Source organism: Lepidochelys olivacea (genome assembly GCF_965140295.1).
Source record: "Lepidochelys olivacea isolate rLepOli2 genome assembly, chromosome: 21".
NCBI lineage: Eukaryota > Metazoa > Chordata > Testudines > Cheloniidae > Lepidochelys > Lepidochelys olivacea.
Genome location: NC_140431.1, coordinates 2,100,929 through 2,125,064, shown reverse-complemented (window position 1 = coordinate 2,125,064; position 24,136 = coordinate 2,100,929). Strand labels below are relative to the sequence as shown.

The 24,136-nt window shown below is 54.7% G+C and overlaps 1 protein-coding gene across 1 annotated transcript in view; it reads left to right on the top strand.

The window, feature by feature from the left end:
• Positions 1-1,311: 1,311 nt before the first annotated feature.
• The window catches only part of TAFA3 (TAFA chemokine like family member 3), a 71,091-nt gene continuing 48,266 nt past the window's right edge, over positions 1,312-24,136 (top strand). The window contains exon 1 of the mRNA XM_084611279.1: positions 1,312-1,498. The gene's annotated coding sequence lies outside the window, so the exon portion shown is untranslated. The remainder of the gene's footprint in view (positions 1,499-24,136) is intronic.

The window sequence follows — 24,136 nt, the reverse complement described above, 5'->3', positions numbered from 1 at the left end:
AAACTCATGGCAGCCCTGCCCTGCCCTCTCCCGCACTGCTGCAGCTCCTCGTCCCCCGCTGGGAGAAAGGTGGGGAGACCCTAGACCAAATGGGGCCCCAGGTGAGGAGACTCTCTGCCCCCCCCAATCGTTAAACTTTTGAATACCTTACGTTTTATTGCATTTGTAGCCCATTTCACAACTTTGATGCATGATTTGGATGCCTGAGTTATCCCTGACATATAAAACAATAAATTTGCACACTAGGATCTGTGAATCTGTATTTATTCATGCCATATATGAGTAAATAAAACAAATTGTTTCCTCTAAGCTTATAGAAACGTCTTCATTTTAAGAATAACTGAAATGTACAGGGCATGGCTGACACCATTCTAGGGGGCTGGAGAAAGAGGTAGTTCTCAGAAAGCCTGGAAGGTTCCAGGAGGTTCTACAAAGGTCCAGAATGTTCTAGGAGGTTCGTGAAGAATGACTCCACATAGGGAACACCTGAAACATTTCACTTCAGACATCCCATGTTCCCTTTTGTTGCTAACAATAAAAGCAGCCCGGGAGCCTGGCACCCCAGGTGGCCGCCTGCCCCTAAATCTGGCCCTGGTCTGTTCCTCCTCACAGGAGGGGTTTGAAATGCTTTCCCCAGCCCCGGGGCCATCACCTTTGCATGACTTAGGCCCCCATTCAAGAAAACCACTTTAAGCCTGTGCTTAAGTCCCATTGAAGTCGAGGGCTTAAAGTTGAGCGGGTGCTGTCCTGAGGGGCAGCCCTCGCCCCAGGCTCTGTGGGGCAGGGGCTGCCTCTTCCTTAGGGGGGTCCAGGGTCCAGCAGAGTGGGGCCCCACCAGACTGGGGCCTGTCCTTACTCAGAGCCGGGGGGGGGGGGAGCCCCTGGGCCAGGTGCTGAAGACCCAGGGGTAGGCAGAGGGTGAAGGGCGCCAGGTCCCCCTCCAGCAGCCCCTACGCCCGGTGTCCTGGGGGCCGGGCCAGTAGGGTGAGCAGACAGCAAGTGTCAAAAAGCGGGGCGGGGCGGGGGGTAATAGGAGCCTCTATAAGAAAAAGACCCCAAATCGGGACTGTCGCTATACAATGGGGACCTCTGGCCGCCCTAGACCCGGGGGAGAGGGGCCAGCCGCCCTGACGGCCCCTTTGGCGGCCCAGCTCCCGAGCGGCTCCCCGGGCCCCCGGCCGGCGGGGCGGGGCGGGGAGGCTCCCCGGGGCGGGAGGCAGCCGGCCGGGCCGCGCGGGCGCTAGGGGTCGCTGCGCCCCTTCGCAGGCGCCCAGGCTCTGCGCGGCGGCCCCCGAGGAGGCTGCAGCGGGCGGCGCAGGAGCGAGCCGGACTGGTGCGGAGCGAGCGGAGCCGCCAGACGCTGCGCGTCCAGCCGAGCGCAGCCCTGCCCGGGAGCCCCGGCCGGCCCGAGCCGCGCAGCGGCGGCGCGCAGGGCGCAGGGCGGGGATGGGCAGCGGCCGGGGCGCGCGGCGGGGACACCTGTGACGGGACCCAACAGGTAGGTGCGCGGGGACCCGCCGCGGGCAGGGGGGGGCCGGGCAGAGCCGGGGGGGAGCCGGGGCGCCCCCTTTGCCACGGTCGCACCCAGCGCTTCTCCGCGGCCCCCCCGGGGCTCGGCGGCCGGACGCTGCAGCCAGGTGCGGGGCCCCCGGCCGCCCCCCTGCTGCAAGGGCGAGGCGAGCTCCAGGGAGCTCCCCGCGCGCCCGGACCCGCCGACTTTCTCTGGCTGCCTCCGCGCAAAGTTCCGAGCGAGCCGGGGCTCTGGGGGCTGAGAGCCGCCCCGGGACCCCTCCCCGTCTGGTCGGGTTCCCGGTGCCGCTGCGCGAAGGGTCCGGGGTGAGGCGGAAAGCTGCCCGGGCGGGGTCCCGGGAGCTGGAGGGGCGCTCCCCGGGGAGCACGAGGCGTGCCGGGGCAGTGGCGGGGGGAGCAGCCCTGGCCGGGCTTCCAGGACTCCTGGGGATGATCCAGCTTCCCTCGGCGTGTCACGGGGTGACTTGGTTCTCCGCAGAGATGTCAGCCTCTTGGAAAGGGGGCGCGGGAGGACAGAAAATGCAGATCAGCAGCCCTCCCCCCGGGGACACTGCCTGCCGTGAGCCCCCTGGGGGAACACGCTTAGTCCAGAATCGCTTTGGAAGCGGAGTCGGCAAAGGGTCCCTTATTCTGGAATATGAGCGTCCACACGGGGCATTAGTCCCAAATAGCTGCTGTGCTTAAATTTCCGCGCTGCCCTAATCTGGAGTAAGTCCCCCGGGGCAGACAGGTCCCTACGTGGCGTTCTTGGAACCTCCCCACCGCCTCCCATTCCCCTGCTGGGTTAGCGGAGTATGGAGACAGGGTCTGCTCACAGGGAGGAGCAGCGGGAGAGTTTAAACACCCCTCCCACCCCTTTGCATCAGGGCAGGAGTGGGGCTGCACTAATGGGCTGCTGTCTGGGGCAGACTAGGGGGCTCAGGGGGAGAGGGGAATATGTATAGGAACACAGGTGCCTGGCTCCAGGCAGTGTTTTCCTGGCTCTCCGGTTGCTGTTGGGGTTTGAATAACAGCATCTCTTCTCCTTCCCCCTGGGTTTCTCTTCCTGCTGTGAAGTCATAACCCAGTGATGCCGCACTGGTGGGCTGTGATCTCAGATTCAGCAGGAGAGCGTCCCAGTGGCATGAGGAGTCATGGCTGGGGGAATGTGGGGAACTCAAGGGCAGGAAACGTTCCTGAAGCATAAGTATGGGGGGGTGACGTCCTGGCTGGCGTGCATCTGTATGTGGGAGCCTGGTCTCTGTTTGAGTTTCCCCCAGGCGGGCAGTTCTCCACGGAGGCACCGCCAACAGGAGGTGCTTTCCTGCGTTGGATGTAAAGCCAGTTAAATCAGCAAGACCTGGTTCCCATTAGCTGCATTTACATCTCACCTAGCTGCCTCACTCAGCAGACTGGGCTGTCTTGCACCTCCCTGTGCCCTCTCTGTCGGATCGGCTCTGTGTTGGTGCCCAGGGTAGGGCCTAGGTGTTGGAATGCAGACACCAGGGCCAGCAGTGGCATAGATGTGAGGAGGGAGGTCTGTGGCTCCATGCCAGACAGGACTGGTTCTAAAGAAACGGTGAACTCCTGCTAGGCGCAAGGCTGAACCAACAGTGAAACTAATTAAATTATCCGCTTGCAGCGTGCATCTAAAAAACCCAGCTCAAAACCTTGCATAATTTGTAGGCGAGAGAGAGACCCGAGCTGGGAGAGTGACTCATGGCAGAGGCAGATCCTTCAGGTCTCAGTGGAAGTCATCTGTGACGGTGATGGGCAGCAGCCAGCTGGCACTGTGAGATTTGATGAGTGACTTGCAGCTTGGCTTGCTTGGCCAGGGAAATGCAGCGCCCGGCTAGGACCAACTTGGGGTGGCTCTTGCCGGCTCAGCGAGGCAGAGGCTCCCCTGGAACTGCTGCTGTCTACACACCCTGGCAAGTGTCAGGTCCTGTTCCCACTGCTGTGGCCTGCAGGATGCACACACAGTGACATCCAGCCCACCAACAGGGATCGAAGTCAATCCTCCCATCTGGTCACCGTTTGAGAGATGTAGTGTTTTCCTGCACTGTACCTGGCTATTGTAAAATCTCCAAAATGAGTCCGAAAACTCCTGCTCCCACTCACTCTGTCCCAGCGTATGCAATAGCTGAGCCTTCTGTTGTCGTCAGCCTCACAGGAGCAGTGGAGGCTGGAGAGTCACATCCAGGCTGCTTCCCTGCGCCAGCACTTGCAAACTGATCGGCTAAAATGACTGGCTCAGGACCAAAAAAGGAGCAAACATTTCCTGCTGCCCTTGCTCCATTGCCCAAACTCTGGGAGGGGGAGAGGGCAGCTTAGTGGATAGAGAGCTGAACTAGTGCTTGGTTTCTGGCTTTGCCGCTGGCCTGTTGGCTGATGCTGGGCAAGTCACATCCCCTCTTGTGCCTCAATTTCCCCATCTGTAAAATGGAGTAAATTATACTGACCTCCTTTGGAAAGCAGCCTGAGAGTGCATAAAAGCTCAGTTATAGCAACAGTTGGTTTTCTTTCTGGGAAGGAAATGGCCCTACTTGGCACCAATTGTTCCTGACAGCAGAGGGGTTCAGACAGGAGTTAAGATGCTAGATGGGTCTGATTCTGATCTCACCTCATTTCCCCTGCTTTAATTTTATTGGCTTAGCAGAGCTACTCCTGATTTATACTAGATCAGAATCGGGCCCAAAGATTCTACGTCCTGTCGAGCTGACTTGTAGAATGAAGTAAGGGGCAGAAGGGGACAGAGCTGTCCTTATGCCTGGCATGAGCATTCCCCTCTTCTCATTGGCCCCTTTGTGTCCGGGGAAGGATTCCCAGCAGGGGCCTGGCATCTAGAAAGGAGGAATGTGCCAGCCAGAGGCTTGGCCATCCCAAAGAGATGGAAAGGGGGGTCCCACGCCCTAGCACTGGCCTGGCAGAGAGAATAGGAGGGCTTACTCTCTGAATAATCTCTCTTGCATGATTCAAGTTGATTGGCCATCAGTGGTGACATGGCACAGAGATATCCAAGAGGCTCTCCTCTGCAGCACTACACGCGTGCTCCCGGGGCACAGAGCCGTGCTGGCAGCACTTGACAGTCACTGGGACAACAACTTTAGCTGTCAAGTGTCCTACTCTCCTGGAATGACCAGACTGATTTAGCTGCTGTTAACCTTGGGTATCAACCCCCCTGCTGAGCTGCCTCTCTCCATCTGAGAGCAGCAGCTCCTGGCCCTGGGTGAATCTGAGGATAGAGCTGTCAATAGAGCAGACCTTCAAAATGCCAGCAGCATCAGGAGATGGGAGTCACGAAGTGCAAGGGCAGGAGTCAGTCCCAGCACTTGGGCTGAATTCAAGTTAAAACCTCCCTTGCTCACCCTTGGTGGAGAAGAGAATGCGGCAAACGCTGACGGAATGAGCAAGGAGGTGAAAGGAAATCAGACTGGAAGAGAGAAGGAGAGAGACCCTTTAATGGGCAGATGTGTTCAGCCCTGCAGGGCTTGCTGCTGCTGCTTTGTCATTCTGGACAGAGTGTTTGTGCCTCCTTTGGGCCTTCCTGGCAGAATCCCAGCAGCTTCCACAGTTTTGCACAACGTGTAATTAGCCTGTGGAACTCATTGCCACAGGATGTCATGGAGGCCACCAACTTGGCAAGATTCACAGATGGAGTGGACATCTGATAACAGGAATATCCAGAGCTCTAACAGCTAATTTTAAAATGAAAAGGGGCATAAAACCTACTGCCTCAGGGCTTATGCCAGAGCCTAAATGTTGGGAGTTAGGATGAAACTCCCTTGGGGCAGATTATCCCCCATCTGCTGGCTGCTCCTATGAAGTAGCTGGTGTCACTGTTGGAGATAGGATACTAGACTAGCGGACTTTGGGGCTGGTCAATTCTGGCAAGTCCTGCGTTCTCTGCTTTCCCATTTCCCACGGTGCTGTGCTCCCTGGCCCCCCAAGATTCAGCAGCCAGGTAACCTTCTCCCACACTGTGTCTCAGCCCTGCCCTGCATTGTCATGTCACAGAGGCTTTTCTAATGTGTGTCACTTTGAGTACCAAAAAAAAGGAATCAGGAGTCTAAAAGCAAGCGGTGGAGAAGTGCCCAGAAGCTGGAGGGACAACGGGAGTACAGTGTGTCAGAGGGCGGAAGCTGAATGTTTCAATTTCTGCACAGTAATTTCAGGCAATCAGCCTATGAGTGGGAAGGCAAGCTAGCTTCATGGGATGCATGCCCAAAGCAGCATCAGCAACTCCCCCACCCTGCTAGAGCTCTGCCTTGTGTAATTTGAACAGGTGAATTTGCTTCTTAAGCTTGATTCATCCCCTGGAGGGCACTACAGAAAAAGTTAACCAGTCAGTGTGACCTGTGGGCTCCGCTGTAAACACTGAGCCCATTTGTATTGAGTTTCCAGCCTTGTCACGATCAGCTTATGTTCAAAGGACAGTAACATCTTCCTGAGCCGACTTCCCTAGGAATCCTCCGATTCTCTTCAGACCGTGTAATTCTTACTGTTGAGGAGAGCAGCAGGATTTGTCGGAAAGCAACCACGGTCTTGTCCGGTCCAGGTGATGGGGTCCAACTCCTCAGCCTGCCAGGGCTGCCGTGGGTATTGGAGGTGCTGAGACTTGTGGTGCAATGCGCCAGCTGGTTTTCATCCTTTCTCGCTACAGCCCACCCACCGCTTTTGCCGTTTCCTTCCAAACCAGGCCTTGGACACCTGAGCTACAGCGGCAGGGTACCCATCTCCCACACTGTGCCTTGCCCCTCACCTGGAGCAACGCTTCGGAAGGAGTTCATTCCCCGTGGTCTGGCTGATCCCCAGCTTCCCTTCTGAGGCCCCCACAAAGGATGCCAGTTAGTGCCAGCGACAGGAGTGCTTCTGCAATGGGCCCATTTCTCTACTAGCCATTGCACCAAGAGGCACCCCGTTGAACAGCCTTTCGCTGCAGCCGGAGGCTGTGCACCCACCACGGGGTTTGCCTTGGGAGAGGACAATGCGCGCCCGCTCTCGCGCTCTCTCTCAATTTCTCTGCCTTGTGGGACGTGGCATGAAGGATAGTGACTGGTGAGACTAATTCCCCCTGTAATACCAGGGAACCTTTGCTTGGCTACTGCTGTAGCTAACATCTGCAGCCATTGCATCCAGCTGGGCACTACAGTAGGGCGAGCTGACAGACACAGCTTTGCCCATTGCGCCCTGCGTGGACTGAACGGGCAGAAACCCTCGCCAGCACAGAGGTCTTGCTTAGCTTTCAGGGAGGCAGTGGCGGTACCCAGAGTGCTCGGAGAGTGAAGGACTGGAGCATTAATCTTCTCTCCTGTCTGAAAATGGCCATCTTAGCTCGTGGATGGTTCTGAGAGGTGCTGGCCGGAAGTTAAAACTGCTGCCTTACTCAGCCGTTTGAGAGCAAGTGGGATTGTGATGGGGCTCAGTACTTTGCAGAGCTCGGCCCTAAGATGAAGACAGGGATGGCTGAGGTGCACTTACTATGATCCTGCTTGCCAGGTGCTGCTCTGCACTGGGTGTTCCAGTTGTGTACACTGGATCACAGAGAGACTTCCTAGTGTTACAGGGAGGCTGCATGAGAATATTCCATATTGGTAGATACACATCATACCTGTGACTGTCTGTGTTACTAACCAAACCAGGGGTGAGTGCAATGTCCAGAACTGTACAACCTTAATTTACTTTTATTTATTGGGTTGGTTTACCCTTTATATTTCACTCCTTTTGGAAAATTGACATGGACTAATCAGTTTCACCGTAGATTACAGTCTGCTCCAAATCCTGCTTTTCATGCATTAGCCCAATGCTGTTATTCTTTGAGCTGCAAACATTGCAGGGGAGTGTTTAAATTCAGCAGACAACCAACCCATATCTTGTACTGGCATTTAGTAACACAATCATGAGACTGTTTTGATTCAATTTCTCCCCATCTCATCTACAATCCCCCCCCCCACACACACACATTTGTTTGATAAACTACCTGCTACGTTGTCCCTAGAAGGTTGTGGGCACTGTTGGTCCTTTCTGACCAACCAAAAATGCTGCAAACTCATAGCTGTCCTGAAGTAGCTGGACTATTAGAATAGCTTTCCAAAAGCTGGCAAAGCCGCTGGGCCTGAGAGGGGTGTGATGTGGTATCCCTTTAGAGATGAGTGCTGTATTATTTTGCATTGAAAACCTTGCGCCTAATTCCTATTCCCCTATCTCCTCTTTTTTTTCCCATGGAATATTGCTGAGTATAATTATCCTCTCTCACAAGCCTGTGCACATAATGTGCCAGACTTCCAAAACTCGGAGCATAATTGATTGTGACAGAAAGTCCCTCATTAACGCTGTTGGGCATCAGACTGCATTCCAAACGGCGTTACAGCTGGAGCCGTACCAACTGGAGGTTCAGCATTTTAAATGCTGCTTTAACAACAACAACAAAACAAGGCTTTAGATTTCAGACCATATAATTTGGTAAAAATGAAATCAACACCTTAGTGCTGAGATCATAATTTCCATGGCTGTTGGTGATTAGCCTCCGCTAACTCTCTTTAGCGCTTCATCACTCACAGCTCTGTACCATACTTAATGAATGCGTTACAAAATTAAACACAACTGCTGCAATGATGCTAGCACAATAGAGGCTGACTACAGCAGGCCCAGAAAATGGCCCATGTTAAAAATGCTCTCTTCCATTTGGAGAGCATGGCAGTTATTAGCCAGAGCTGAAGAGGAGGCACCAAATGCAGCATCTCTTTAAGCTTGATCATGTAGTCTTGCCCAGTTTGTCAACAGCTCTTCTGGGGCATCAGATTGTTGGTGGGGAGGAACATGAAATGGTGAAAAGTGACCCCAGAGACAAAAGGGAGGAATAGGCCCTGGACACTCTGACACGCTCATTAGCATTCCTGTCAGCCTGCCTTTTGGCAACGGTCCTGACAGCAGCCCATGGTGTCTTCACTGGCATTGTCATGAAATGCATTCTGCCATTTGTAGTCCGGGATCCATGTCTGGCCACCTCACTTGCAGGGGATGGTGCAGCATTTCCTCTGCGTCAGCGTGGGCTTGGGCAGGAACGCTGGCCAGCTGGTTCCCATGGTGGCTGTTGTCTTTCCCTGGGCAGGCGGGGATAGGATGGGTATGTCTGCCACTGGGACACAGAAACCAAAGATGCCAAACCCTCCCCCGCCCCCTCCAGGCCTGATAAGCTAGTGAGCAGGTAACCGGAGCAGGTGTTCCCCAGCTCAGCTTTTCACTCCTTGGAAAGCGGGCTTAGCTCTGGTGAACAAGGCAGCATTGGTGACCCTGGGGGACTCTGCCCACTGAGCAGGCAGAGCATGGGCAGCATCTGCCCGTGCTGCCCAGGAGCAAGATGGGTCTTGTGATTATGGCAGTTGAGGGAGACTCAGGTGGCGCTGGTTCAATTCCGAGCTCTGTCAGAGACTCCCTGTGTGACCTTGGGCAAGTCACTTAGCCTCTCTATGCCTCAGTTCCCCACCTGTCAGTGGAGATTAGTTCCTTTCTGCCGCCTTGCTCTGTCTGGTCTGTGCAAGCTCTTTGGGGTGGGCTCCGGCTCGGTGTGGGTCCCTCGCACCTCGCGGTTTCTAGTGCAGTCTCCAGGTGCTCTTGGAATGCAGACAGCAGTGGAGATATCTGCAGGGGCTGGCTGGAGGTGCGGAGAAGGGAACCCAGGCTCCATGGCCCTGCACGCTCAGCCTCTGGCATTGGGAAATGAGCCCCATGCTCACTGGCTCCGAAGCGCAGGCTCTCAGTCTGGGGCCATGACCCATGGGGCCTTCCCTCGTGTCCCCAAGGTTTGTGGCATGGGCTTGTGGTATAGAGAAGGCTGAGAGTCCCTACCCTGGAGCCTCCCAGTGGATGTCACTGTTAGCTCCCTGTGCAGCTGGCTTGACTCTGACAGGCTGTTGGCTGAGGTGCTGGCCATTGCCAGTGAGTCCTGGAGAAGGCCCTGGGATATCTGCCCCTGTCTCTGGGGTAGGGTGACCAGCTGTCCCAGTTTTGGGGTCTTTTTCTTATACAGGCTCCTATTGTCCCCCACCCCCTGTCCCAGTTTTTCACATTTGCTGTCTGGTCACCCTACTCTGGGGGGTGGCAGGTTTCCATCTCCTCTCTGCTCAGCCTCTCATGCCTGCTTTGCTCTCCCTCTCCATTGTCACCACTGCCTGTCACACCAAACCCATCAGCAAGGAAAGCAATGGAAGCCGCCTCCACCAAGTGGGGAAACTGACTGGTGAATGAAAGTGTCCCAGCCACCTCCCTCTCGGAGCGGAGCAAACCTCCCTGCGCTTGGGCCCCAGTTCCCTCTGACGGCGCACAGCAGAGGGGTGCCGTGCGTAAAACCCTCCAGGCAGGGCGGGGGAATCGTTTTCAACTGGCCCTGCGACAGAGCCTTGAGCGAGATATTCCCACCAGAGGCGCTGAGCAGCTCGCAGCACATTTCCCGTTGTCTGTGTTCCCACTCGCTGTGTGTGTGTGTGTGTGTGAGAGAGAGATGGTATTGGCTGGGCTTTGAGAGGCTCTAACGCAGACAACAAAGGGAGGAACTGGTCGAGAGGATTCCTTGCTCTTCCTCGTGGCTGGCGTCACGCCCTCCGGTGTTACTGTGTGTTTATTCACAGGTGCATTGGCCCTTATTGCCTGCCCTCTAGGCAGCACCACCCTAGAGAGGATTGAAGTCACTCACCCACCCATGCCCCGCAGGACCAGCACCATGAATTCCCCTCACGCCATTAAAGAGACGGAGCTGGGGGCTACCTTAGCAAGAAAGCTCCAGGTATGGGGTGAAAAGGGCTTTCTCTGTGGTGTATGGGGGAAGGGGTGCTCCTCCTGGCCCAGGTTTGAGATCTCTACATAGGGATGTCATGGCAATACTTGCCAGCTCTCTCAGCTGCTGTTAGGATTTGTTGTTTGTATGATCCAAGTGCCTCGGAGCCACATGGTGGACCAGAACCCCAATGTGCAGTGTTTCTCAGCCACAGATCCCAAAGCACTTGATAAAGCTTGTCAGCGTTGTTATCCCCAGTTTACAGATGAGGAGCTGAGACACAGGGAGATTAAATCTAAGGTCACTCAGGAAATCTGTGGCAGAGCCAGGAATTGAACTGAGATCTCCTGGGTCCCAGCCCAGCACTTCAGAGCCAGGGGGCATTGGTGCTTAGCTCCCATTGGCTTCTCGGGAGATTTGGGTGCCTGAGCCCCTTGGAATAAAGCTCAAGGCTCCTGACTCCCAGGTCAGTGCCTTTGGTTCTGGAGCACACGGTTTTGTGCTGAACTAGGGGAGCTTTCTGGAGGACAGAAAGAGGAACGGGGTCTAGTCCTGGGAGTAGGCGCCTGTAACTGGAAGTTGTTTGCAGAGGCAATCTCTGCTCCTATGATCTCCTCTCTAGCACAGTTGTGTGTTTGCTTTGTTGTCTCAGGAAGCAAACCCATCAGCGTTTGGTGAGTGCATTCCCATGACCATTGGGTGTGCCTAGATGTAGAGCTGGATGGGAAATGGCATTTTCACACCGTGGGAGAGTCAGATGTTTCCAAATTACTTTCTGTTCCAAATCAGAATGAAAACCAGTGCAAGAAAATCCAGCCTGCCAATGGAAAATTCTGAAAACTTTCCAGCTGGGAATGTCAGATTGGAACTGTATCGACAGTGTCAACCAAAGGAAATGATTTGACGTGTCAGAACGGTGTTCTTTATGTCAGAGCCACATTTTGGAATGAAAAATGTCATTTTGTTTCAAAGTGTCCAAGTCAAACTGGTTAGGTTGGAGTCTCCTGCTTGGGACAATCAGAAGATTGTGCTGAATTCAGCCTTTTCCCATGGAAGACAGTGAACTGTGCAAAATCATGTTTCCAGATGGGAACAGTTTTTGTGTGGAACTATGTGGACCAGCTCCCGCGAGGTTGATCGGAGCTGGAGTGCGTGCCGTGTTCCACAAGGATGGATTGTGCTCCACTTTGTCTCTTATAGCATGCAGTTCTTTAGATCCCCTGCACGTCTCTGAGCACCAGGGAGGGCGTTCACGAAGGCGGTACAGTCCCCAGCTCTTCCAATGCCACACAAGAGCTTTCCCGCTCAGTATAGCATGGCCAGCTGTAATTTATTTATTCTTTCATAGCTATCCCAAACAGCTCAGTCTTCCTTAACTAACTGCAGATTGCACAGCTTTGAGAAGGTAGGGGAGCTTGGCACTTGGCCAGCCTTGATTTCTACAGCTGTTTGAGTCCGTTCCAGGAAGAGATTCCCCCAGAAACCCCACGTTGTCTCGCCTTGCTTGGTCACTGTTGTTCGTATCGGAGCAGCACCTGGAGGCCTGAGCTGAGCTCCGAGCCCGTGGTGCTGGGCGCTGCGCCGGGCCAAGTAGCAGAAGTTCCCTGCCCGGAGAAGCTCACAATCTGAATAGACGAGGCACAGAGAGAGTGGGAGGTTGCTGTATTATTGCATGTGAAGGATGCTAGCGACACCACTTAATGCCCTGCTGGACTGTGCTTCTGTGCTCCGGTGACGAGGGTGGATGCTGAACCTGTGTGGCACAGATTCATCGCCGTGGTCTAGATGGGGACCCGAGGCCCAGCAGGATAAATGAATTGCCAGGTGTCACACAGGGAGTCTGTGGCGGAGCAATTGGGTCCACGTCTTTGGAGTCCCAGCCCAGTACTGTGACCACAAAACAGTTCTTCCCCCGCTCGCATGGGTAGCATCTGGAGCCGACTCTGTGCAGTGCATGCAGGGGCAATGTACCCTGCCCCTAATCCCAGTACCCCTCTGCCTTGTACCTGAGGGTTCACACCCATTCAGATCCACTCCCAAGGCATTTTCTGCTCACTGGGTGTCACTGGTCTCATCTGGATCGTGTCAGATTGTGCTCATCTCCTGCCGGGGGGAGGAAAGGGGGCAGGTGGTCCCTTCGCTCCATCCCTGCCTGCTGAGCTGGGGTGCCAGTGGAAGGAGGTGGGGATACAGACTGAATGCTGGCGTGGATCTGAAAGAGACTCGCTGAGGCTCGTCCTGACCGTGCGTCTTCCAGCCCAGGTTGAGTCCGGAAGCATTACTGCTCTGATTTCCAAGCAACTGAGATCTGAAGGGATCCCCTGTTGTCCCTCCAAGCCCCCTGGCAGCCACGAGGAGGGCTTTAGGCAGCTCCCAGTGAAAGCTGCCAGTGCCCCCCAAGTGCTGCTCCATTGGGGTCACAGCTCCTTCCACAGGGACGGGGCCCCAGGCCCTGCTGATGCTAGAGCAGTGGTTCTCAACCCCTGGGGGTCCGCAGACTATGGTTAAGATTTCCAGAGGGGTCTGCACCTCCATTCCAATTTTTATAGAGGTCCGCAAATGAAAAAAAGTTGAAAACCAGTGCCCTAGAGAGCGTGGGGCACTGGCTCTGGAAGGTCAGAGACATGAGAGATGACTGTTGGGTGTGATGCAGGAGCCTGAGGTCTGGAGAATCACCAGGCCTGGGGCAAAGACAAGATGACTCCCCGATATCTGCCTTTCATCAGTGTGCATTGGCCAAACCAATGGGACAGACCAGCAGTGAGGCACTGGGGAGTCTGAAGTAAATGGTGAGCAAATCCCTCTCTCTTTCTGTCCCCTTATACACCCTCTGTCTGTCCTCAGTCACCAGGCACTGCTGTCTCAGCATTGCTCCGTTATCTTTTTCCATAGCCTAATGTTGTTACAGGCCTGGAGTTGATAGTCTGATGGTCCTGGCAGCTCCTGTGAACTCCCCTCCGTGTTGCAGCAGACCCCTCACAGCATAGCAATTAAGTGCTCAGGCTCTGCTTGTGGTGGGGACACGTCTCTCCTGGGCGTCAGGCCCCTGGCTCAGGGAAGCGGTGTGCTGGGTTTGGTTTCAGGACACGTTCTGTCACATGGAGATCAGTCAGTGGAGCTGGGGGGAGTTTCAGGACACGGTTTCCACCTGCACAAAGAACCAGAGTTGTTGAAGATTGAAAAGGAGGCTCGAGTGACACCAGTTAATGATGGAAAATGCCTGTTTGTCAAGCATTTTCGGGTCACGTGGAGAGTAGGACACTTGCATCAGAGCTGCCAGGCAGGATGCTTGCTGCAGCCTGGTTCTTCCCCCCCATCCCGCCGTCCCTGCCAGCAAGGTGAGCAATGCTGCTCTATATGCAGACGGTGTTGCTAAAGTAATTCATTCATTTTCTACATTTCCCTGACTTCCACAAGACAGAGACTGGCATTTAAATTGCCTTGGAGGATCTGAAAACATCTGGCTGCTATTGACTGACCTTCAGCAGATGGATGGGGGATGCGGATCAGAGGAGGTTCCCGGGCTCTGTGCAATGGTTTTGGCCCATCTTGCTCTTGGAAGCAGCACTGGCCAGCTCTGCCTAGCACTAGTGAGCGTTCCACGTGTGAATGTGCCACGTTGCTAGAGCCGCATGCGCTTCCCCAGAGAGCGGTTCAGAGAGCGCTCCCTCCCTCACGGAGTAGGCAGCTGGCCCTCGGGCGCTTTGCAGGTTGGTGCACACCCAGGAGTCTGCCTCACTGCTCTCTTCCCCTGCACGCCCCACGTAGGCAAATCCACTTGTGCAGCGGCAGGGCCTGGTCTCCTCATGACCACAGATGTTCTCATGACGGCCTTTGGCAGGTCTCCTCCACCGCGAATCAGTACACCAAGCACCTGCTCTCCCTGGGGAGTCAGTGGCATGTGTGGGTGGAAATCAGGGCCTGAACCTTTCCGTGCCTCGGTTTATTCCACAAACCATGGATAACAGCAGCTGCCTGGGAGGGGCAACGTGGTCTGGCTACTGGGTCAAAGCCTGTTGCTGGCCTGAATGGTGATGGCAGGGGCTCAGCCATTTATTGCCCCTCGGTTCCCCCTGCACATTTCTGAGATGTGTTCCTTCATGTCCCCTTCCCACGGGCCCCTCACCATCACGGGCAGCAAATCCTAGCTGCCCTCAGGACTGCAGAGCTATGGTTTCCTGCGCATCTTCTTGCTGTGGGAAAGAGGCCATAGTATGGTATGGGAAAGGCTCCCGCGCCCTGTAGCAGCAGGCACCGGGAGATCGGGCTTCTCCTGCAGCCCATTTTCAGAGGAAGGCCTGACGAAGGAATGCATTTCAATCGTGGCTCTAAACGTAGGGTGGGTGAGCTGGGAGAGCTGGGAGCAGTCCAGCCCTGAGAAAAGGCTGATTAATGCACTGTAACCTCCCTGCATAATGCTGAACTCTTCCTGACATCTGATGGAGCCAGCCTGCTCTGGCAGCTGAGGGCAGGTTGGTAAGCACGGCTGACAAGGTGTTTAACCCTGCGGACTTGACAGGAAGGAGGGGACACAGGATAGTTCTTCCTGCTCAGCAAGAGCAATTCCCCTCCAGGGGAGTTGTACGCTGAAATTGTCTAGTGCTGCTTTGCAATAGGATCAGATCTCTGCTCAGAGCGGCTCTCCTGCACCCTGATCTCCTTCACCCTCATCACCCGCTTGGGAGCAGGGTCTGCAAAATGGCTGCACCAGGAGGTTGCTGTTTGCCGCTGTTTGCCTCTACTCTCAGGCTAATGCAAAATAATTACTCTTCTCCAACCCCCTGGGAATGCAAGCAAACTGCCAGGCATGCACACCCAGTTGCGTTACTAGCCCAATTATGGGGCGGGAGAAACTGAGGCACAGAAAGTAGAAGTGACTTGCCCAAGGACACAAGGTGAGTCAGTGGCAGTGCCAGGCCTCTTGGCTCCCCTGTCTGCATTCTCACCGTGTGGCTGCGCTGAACAGCAGTTTTGGCCTTATTTGGAATGGCTAAATCCTCCCAGCAAAGGGGAAAGCCCCAATGCCCATTAATGGGCAGGAGTCCCGCTGTCCCCCGCATTTCACTGTCCTGCGGTCATGGGCTGCGACCCTGGGCCATTCCCCTGCCAGAGGATGCTTTGCTGGAAGGGACCCTGGTGCTGCAAACAGCCCCTGTGACCAGCCCCTGAGCCCCTACGTGCTAGTGACAAGCAGCATGGCCTTTTCCCAGGGGGTCTGACCACCAGCCTTTGGGTGGGGAAGCCTGGGCTCCTGGCCTCCAGCTGTGCCCCTACTGCTTCTCTAAAAAGTCATTGGAAATGCGTAACAAAGAATTAGGATCCTGCCCTGCTGGGGTGTGCGTGAATCATAGAATATCACGCTTGGAAAGGACCTCAGGAGATCATCTAGTCCAAGCCGGACCAATCCCCAATTTTGCCCCAGATCCCGAAATGGCCCCCTCAAGGATTGAACTCACAACCCTGGGTTTAGCAGGCCAATGCTCAAACCGCACTGAGCTATCCCTCCCACTCCCCACCCCCCCGGCTGGGCTGGGAGGTATTGGGGGTGCATTGGGTGGGGGGGAAGATAGCGAGATCGAGGCTCTTCCCTTTGAGAAATGCAGAGGGTGAGGAAGCCTCTTGCTCTCGTTCTGTGGGTGGGTGTCTCGGGGCAGGCAGGCCCGGTGTGTGCTGCTGGGTGCACTGCTCACCTCTGCTGCTCCGTCAGTTCAGGGAGGAGGGAGGGTGAGACCACAATACATAGCATCCTCGCCCTCCTTTCATTTCTGCTCCTGGCTCCCGCTCCCTCGTGCGCCAGCCGTGGTGCTGCAGGCCGAGCGTGCTGCATGGGCACCTCTGGCTGGACGTACACAATCGGCCCTAGTGGTGCAGAGAGGGCTGGTTCCTTTTTTATCGAGGAAATAGTTCACATTTTTAAAATGGTCTCAGTATCTCCACGCTAGGCTGTGCCATCTCTGAAGGGGCCAGGACAACGCAGGCTATTGTGTGAAAATCAGAGCACAGATTTAGGTGACAGACCGACTGGAGCTTTTGAAATTGCCTAGATGTGTCTTTACACAAGGGAGTCACCCAGTTGTATCCCATCAGCTCATGCCCACTTCAAGCGGAGAGCATTGGCTTGCGTAATAATTCATTTAATTGATTCAGTGACAGAACTGGGAAGTCCCCTCTCAGCGATGGGGTCTGGGACGGGATCCCCGGGGTGCAGTCTGGGACTGTGGGACCGCTGTGCCCCCTCAACTCTCCAGCCTGGGCTGTCTCTCACAATGCCTTGCTAGTGACCAGCAGCAACCCCCTCCAGGAGCTGTGATCACTCAGCACAAACACACATGGAGCCCCACACCCAGCTAGGTTGCATGAAGCTCCCAGAGCCACTCATGAATCACACAGGGAAAGGCACCAGCCAAATCCCACCCAGCTCCCAGCCTTGTACCTCAGGAATATACCGTCTTGCACTGCTCAAGATGAGCAGTGGAAATTTATTAATTGGTTCACCACTTCATCAGTGGAAAGTGGACATACATCAGCCTTTGTAAACTTGAGCAAGCACCCTGACCAAACGCTTCCAGCAAACCCACTGGTAAAGATAAACTGTTAAACACACTTATTGACTACAAAAGATTATAAGTGATAGGCAAAAAGTCAGAGTTAGTTACCAAAAGAAAGTCTAAGCACGCAGTCTAAACTCTCAACCCTATTAGACTGGGCAACACCTAGATTAAGCAGTTTTTCTCACCCTAATGGATATTGCAGTCCTTAATATACAGGTTTGTCCTTAAACCTGGGCCCGTCTCTTCTGTTGGAGTCTTCAGTCTTCTGAGTGTCCTTCTTGCTTGCAGCATAGGTGGGGGCAGGAGAAAGGCCAGGCACGGGGCCCCTGTGTTCTGTTTTATACTCTCAGTCCCATGTGCTTGGAGAACACAAGTCCAGGCATATCTGGGGGCATTGCTGAGTCCCCAGGCAAGGTTCAGCAATTGCACTGGTGTGGCCTCAGGCATTGTAGCTCCCTTGCTGGACAATGGCTGTTAAGGGGTTGTTTGACACCGCCCAGGCGTTGGTTACTTTCCTTGCTGTTGTCTCTGGGGAGCGAATATCTGGCTGGTTCCCCAACTTATAGCATGTTTCAGTGCCAAACATACAACACAATTCTCATAACTTCGTATGCAGTAAAGATATACATATTTAGATAGAACAGTGACTTTTAGCTGATAACCTTTCCCCTGATGCCTCACAAGGCATGCTTTTTATGCAATGTCACAGTTTTAGACAGATGAGGAATATGGGGGTTACAAGACCCTCCCCCAAGGTATAGTATATCACAGGGTCTACCCAGCCTCCTTGCTGGGCTGCATCAGCAATGCTGGGTGTGGCCATGGGCATGGGACTATGTCCATCCTGACGGGGGGCGTCAGCACAGCTCTGGAGGGGCTCTGCCCAGGACACAGGTGCCTTTGCAAAGCTGGGTGGGGAGCACAGAACTGGGATAATGTGGGGGGCACTGTAGGCTGAGACTGAGGGGCATTGGCAGAACTGTGTGTGGGGTAGGGAGATCCCAGGAGTAGCGGGGGGCTGTGGGTCGGGTTCAAGGAGCATTGGCGGAGCAAGGTGGTAGGGCTCAGATAGAAGGAGGTGCTATATATCAGGTTAGAAGGGCACTTGCAGAATGGGTGGAGAAGGTGCCCAGCACCTGGCGTATTCTGCAGATTCACTCGAAAAAAACAGAGCAAAGGGCAGCTTGTTACGGGTGATCCTGCCTTGCTGGGCCTCTCTTGCCCTGTGGCCCATCTCCCGCGTTGTGATGCGCCATCTCCTCGGTGCTTTTCCAGATCATCTCTGTGCTGATATATTTCCCCATGAGTTACACCTTTCTCCACCCCTTCTGCTTCTGTTCTTTCCTCTGGTCACTTTCCCGCTGTGCCAGCTGTAAAATCCTATTTGTATGAGTATTTTTCTAGCATGCAAATAGTCAGGTTAGGCCTGAGGGAGGGAGATAAAGTGGGTGGTGGTGGGGAGCTGTACAAAAATCCAGCCAGAGAGAGACAACCCCCCTACAGATTTCACAAACCTTTTCCAGCCGATCTCGGAGACACAGACCAGGCACCTGCCCAGTGCTCCTGTGGGGATAATCGGATCCCTGTGCTGAGCAGGCCTGAGGCCATCCTGAGGGCTGGCTCCACACACTGAATCTCTGCCACGTTGCTCAGCCAAGCAGCAGTGGCAGGGCTGGAGTGTGGGGCGTCTGCAAGCTGAGGATGTGAAGAGCCGCTGGGAGGAAGATGACTTGCACTCAGAGATCACAAGCCAGGCAAAGGATAGAGAAGTGAGCGAAGGTCGAACGGGAGGCAGGCACAAGTGTGGGAGAGACAGGAGAGCACTGGGGGTGAATCTCGGAGCCAGGCTCATTATCGAACTGTGCAGCTTTGGCTGGGATCTAATGCAGCTGGCAAACACGGCGGTAAGCAGGGGAAATGCAAACCACCCCGGGGAGAATGGAGATCCGCACCTAGGTGCTGTGCTGCTTGCTTCTACAGCAGCCAGTCCAGGGTCCTCTGCTCCCCAACAGGGACCTTAGGAGATACTGAAATAGAAATACCCAATAACAGGGACAGGCAGACCCTGGGTCTGACCCGAGCGCAGACTCTGATGTCATAGCACCCGCTGCTGCAAAGGGAGGTACAGGAACCCCCAGAATGCAGAGACCGTGGTGGTGTGTGGAGGGGAGGGCGATTCTTCCTGACCCTCTTGGCCAGAAGCTGAAGCAGGGAGGCCTGGCCCATGCCAGCTTTTATGGAGAGAGGAGCTGTGACACCTGGGAGGGGCCCTCTAGAGCAGAGACTGTGTGAAGATTGTCCCTCTCGGGCTGTGTGGTTACCCCTTGGAGCAGGGGCTCTGGCAGAGACTGCGGGGTAGGCAGAGCTGCCTTTGATTGGCGAAGGTTTTGGAGCCGCTCCTCTCCTGGTCAAGGTGGGAGCTTGACTCCAGGATGCCACACGAAGACAGCCTGAGCCCTCACAATGGGGTACGTGGAGCAGAGGCAGCTTCCCTGGGATGAGCTTTCCTCTCCCTCTTGTGGGTAATTCGATCCAGCCTGGGACAGAGCAGAAATGTGCATTGCCTCTGAACTGTTGCCTCGACGCTGGGGCATTTCACTACTGCTCCTTTCCAGCATTCCTCCCAGCTCGGCTGCGTCCCTATGCCTACCGCAGGACAGGCTCAGGGGGCATTATTAGGGGAAAAAACCCTCTTCCTCCCTGCCCGCGGGACCTCCCACCAGCCGCTGGCAGCCCAGGATGCAGTCCCTGACCCGAGTGCAGGGATCCCACTGGCTCAGGGAGGCTGTGTTGTGCTAGGTTCTGTACATGCCCCGAGAGAGAGAGAGAGAGACTCCCCTGGGAGCTTACACTCTAAATAGACACCGGGAGAGAGGGGAAACCAGGGCCCAGAGTGGGGAGGTGACTGGCCAAAGATAGCACAGCCGGTCAGTGGCAGAGTTGAAAGAGAACCCAGGTTCCCTGACTGCTAGTCCAGCACCTTCTGCTAGGATACGTGTTAAGAGCGCTGCCAGTTTAGCAGAGATAGTCCACAGCAGGATCTCAAGCCATTCTGGTGATCTGCAAGGCTGGGATGCCCGTTTTGTGTAGGAAAGAGTTTGGTGGCCCAAGGCTTCACCGATCCAAACCTTGATTAAGGCAGTGTGTAGGGGATAAAACCAAAGGAACCCCACAGAGCCTTGTGGAGGAGGGAGAAGATTCAGTGTCCCCCAGAATCAGCAATAGCAAGGAAGATCCGTGTAGGGGGGCGGGAATGGGGTGTAACAAGCACTGCTCACCGGTGCTCTGTATCCATGCAGTAACCACTACGGCCACAGCAGCTTTCACTCAGTAAAGAGTTTTCGCACCGGATACACAGGATTCAGTTCTCCCATCACTGAAATGCAGCCATTTCTGGGGTGGAGGATGTCAGTAGTTCTATAGTTAATGGCAGGACTGGAGTAAGGGGAGGGTGGGGGCTTTTGGCGAGAACGCAGGGGCAAGCCCTCATTCTGATACAGAGGGTATGCCGGATCTTTGGCTTCTCCCCGATCACACAGAACTTCTGTTCTTAAGGAACTGGTCAAATGACTCCCCGTGAAATAAACTGCACACAGCTTAATTTCTCTGCCACAGACCGATACAAGGCAAGGTTAGAGCCAGTTGGGTTTGAACCTGAGCTTGCCAGGGAGTCAGATGGGATGCTCAGGGCTATTCACATACTGAAAGTGAAGCATGGGCTTTGAGTGCTTTGCTGAATTGTGTGGGCAAAGTGGGGGTGGTTGGCAGGTTGCTGTGGGTGGCTGTTCTGCCTGCCGTGGGACGCATCTTGGTGACGAAGGGAACAAACTGGCTCCCGTAGATTTTCTGATGCCCCGGAGTAGCAAGCCACGAAAGCAAGGCAGTCTTCCAAGCCAGGTAACCTGGAGCGGTGATCACTTGGAGTCTACAGAGGGGTGTGAGCCTCTCTCCCTGTCCTGTCGGGTAAGGAGAAGAGAGGGACACGGACAGTTATCTGTGTGTGCAGCTTCCTCCTGAGAACGAGAGATGCCCCTGAAACGCATCCTGGTGAGGTCACTCTGGGTAGGAGCAGTTTAACTAAGGGCGTCTACACGACCTGCGGCGATCAAGCCAGCGGGGGTCGATTTATTGCGTCTAGTCTAGATGCGATAATCGACCGCCGAGCGCTCTCCCGTGGACTCCCGTGGAGCGGTGCAGGCAGTCGCCGGGGGTGCGGCAGCTGTCGACTCCCGGCGGTGAGTGGGGCTAAGGACGTCGACTGCAGCTACGTTATTCCTGTCGACCCCCCGCCCCAGTGTGGAGCAGGGCTAAGAGATGTCTAAGGGAATGTCAGCTCCTCTGGCAAGCTGCACCGAGCACCATCATCCCTGCGTCCTCGGGCTGCCACGTGCCCGCGGTCTGACGTGGTCGCAGCTCCCACCCACTCGGCCGCTGAGCCGGGGCGAAGGGCTCTGCGAATGCTGACGGTGCCTCAGCCCCACGCAGGGGCAGGGGCGTGCTGTTAGCCCCTGTTTCAGGTGGGGACGCTGGAGCCATCTCTGGGATCACCCACTGCGTCAGGCCCAGGTCTCTGGGGGCCTGTGTCCCTGGCTGTAATTTCACTCTTGATAGAGGAAATGGTTCTACATTTCCTGTGGTTCCATCACCGACCCTGAAGGGCACGTCCTCAGTCCAGTTCCCCGTGGCCAGTGGCAGGCTGAGGACCCTGGCCAAGGCTGGGAGGGAGACTGTTGCAGCGGCTCCTCTCTTTTGAGTTAGCGGGTGTCTCCCACCCTCTCACAGATGGCACTTATTGGGGCCTGTTAACAGCTGTGTGTCTAGTAGCTGCCCGCTGATACCCTGCAGGCTCTGTACCAGGGCAGTTAGTTAATATTCAATGTCCGTCCATGTGCACGTGGGAATGGTGAGAGGTGTGCTGTGAATAGAGCTCCCTGAGATCTGTGTGTGGGAGGATGGGGTGCTGGACCTGGGAAAGCAGAGGAATGCTGCTCTCCTGGCAAGTTAACCCACCGGCATCCCATCCAGTCGGGTGCTGAGAGGGGCAGAGCCTCGATGTGTGAGTCAAGCAGAAGGAAAGGAAAGAAACTAGCCCCTTCCCCATTGCCCCCCACAGCCCCCTCCACCAGCTCACAATACTCAGTGCTCAGAAGGCCTGTCTCCTAAATTCTCATCTGTGGTCCACGTGCCACTCATTAGCCGGGGTGACTGCCAGGCATAGATACAGGAAGCAGGGTAATCCCATTAGTACAAGCGCCTGGAGAGCGCTCTTCAAAGGAAGCTTAAAGAAGGCGGGGGTTGAGTCTGTTATTGTAACAGGAGTGACAGGTCTAACCTCCTCCCCCAGGGATTTGTTGCACACTAGCGATGCCATGCCATGCTGTCCCGTGCCGTTCCATTCCACCTGGGCCATGCCCTGCCATTCTGTGCTGTCCCGTCCTGTGCAGTGCCATTCTCCCATGTCACCCTGGGCCATTCCAGGCTGGCTTAGTCTTGTAGACTTAAGGCCAGAAGATAACCATTCTGGTTATCTGATCTGACCTCCTTCCTAACCTGCACCAGATGATTCTGCACAATAATCTCTTTGGGGCGTCCAGTAGCTTCTGAGTGAGGTAGAGCGTGTCTGAGCTAGACAGAGAATCTGGTCTTGATTTAAAAACTGAAACCTGCTGCATCCCTTGGGAAATGGCTCGTGTGGTTAACGACCCTCCTCGCTAACAACCCCATGTCCTGAGTTCTGCCAAGAGAAGCTATCCTGTGTCATGCCTTGCTGTCCCAGTTTGTCTTGGGTTACACCCCGCTGTCCTGGGCTGGCTCATCTTTCCTACTTGGGAGCCAGGAGGTGCTAACAGAAGAGGTGATCATAACTGTCCTTTAGGCCTCCAGATCTATAATTTGTACTCAGCCTGAGTTTATAGACCACACAGCTTGTTGCATCCCTGACCCCTGCTGCCCAGTCCCACTGGAGCCTCCCCATGTGCAAATGCCTGTGAAATTCCCACTGCTTATTTGTCATTTAACCCTGTTGTTTCTCCGGCCCAGTTGAGTTCACTTTCCACCCCATGAATTATTCCCTGTGCACGACGTCCAGACGTCTTTCATTTCACCCTTTCCTCTGGCAGCTTCGGCCTCACTCATAAATATTTACTCTGCCTGTGTGCACAGCGCTGTAATGAAATAATCAGTGGCTGGCTCACCAGTGATGGTGGGGAGTGTTTTGAGGTGTACGTTACAGTCCCTGCCTCACATTACTGAGAGCAGCTTTGAGCTCCGGCTGAATCATTTATTGAACAGAGGGTGCTGCATATGAATCGCTGTGTGTTGCAGGAAGCGTAATAACCAGGGGAACTGCGCAGGGCTCTTGGGAAGGGCAGAGACTCAGACAGGCACTCAAGTTTCTGTGCTTTTGGACAAGAAGGGGTTCAGTCCTGGCCTGTCTTGCGATGTAAATTATGTTATTAATTGTATTATGGTCGCCCCTGAAGGCCCCCACTGCAAATGAGCCCCTTTGTGCTAGGTGCCATAAGTATACCTGGTAAGAGGCAGCCCCTGGCTCAGAGAACTCACAGTCTAAAGGTGAGAGGGGAAGAGATTTGCCCAAGATAACCCCCAAGGCAGTGGTGGAGCTGGAAGTAAACAGGTCTCCTGACTCCCAGTCCAGTGCACTATCCACTGGGCTATACTTCATTGTTATGGGGTGTAAATGGCAGGGCTCACTGTCCCCAAGGGTTATCAATAGAGCTGGGTGAAATATTTTGCCTGAAAAAATTTCTCATCTGAAAACATGGGTTTGTCAAAATCCAAATTTTCTCTGGGAAAATACTGATTCTGACAAAACATTTCCATTTTCGTGGTCAGGCACGCCCATACTAGCTTTGATTGGGCTAGCATGGGGAACAATAGCCGTGAATATGTGGCTGCCTGGGCTAGCCGCATGAGTGCACGGCCGCTCAGCCCCTGGGTACATACTCCGGGAACTAACCCGTGCTGGAGGCTGTGCCACCCGTCTACACAGCTATCGCTTACCCATGCTAGCTAGCTCACCCTAGCTCCAGTATGTTCCACCTTCGTGGGCGGGGCGGGTGTACTCTGAGATGTAGAGACGCATGATGTGTTTTCCTGCAACAGAGCAGAGGCCCCTCTAGCCCGTTATCCTGTCTCCAATTGTGGCTGGTCCCAGCTACCTCTGAAGTTGATTGAACTCTAATGGATAACAATGCAATATGAGGCCCATTCCAGCTACGGTTTTGTCCTATTTAGCATAACAGTGAATATTCCTATTGGCAGTAGAAATGCCAAATCCGTT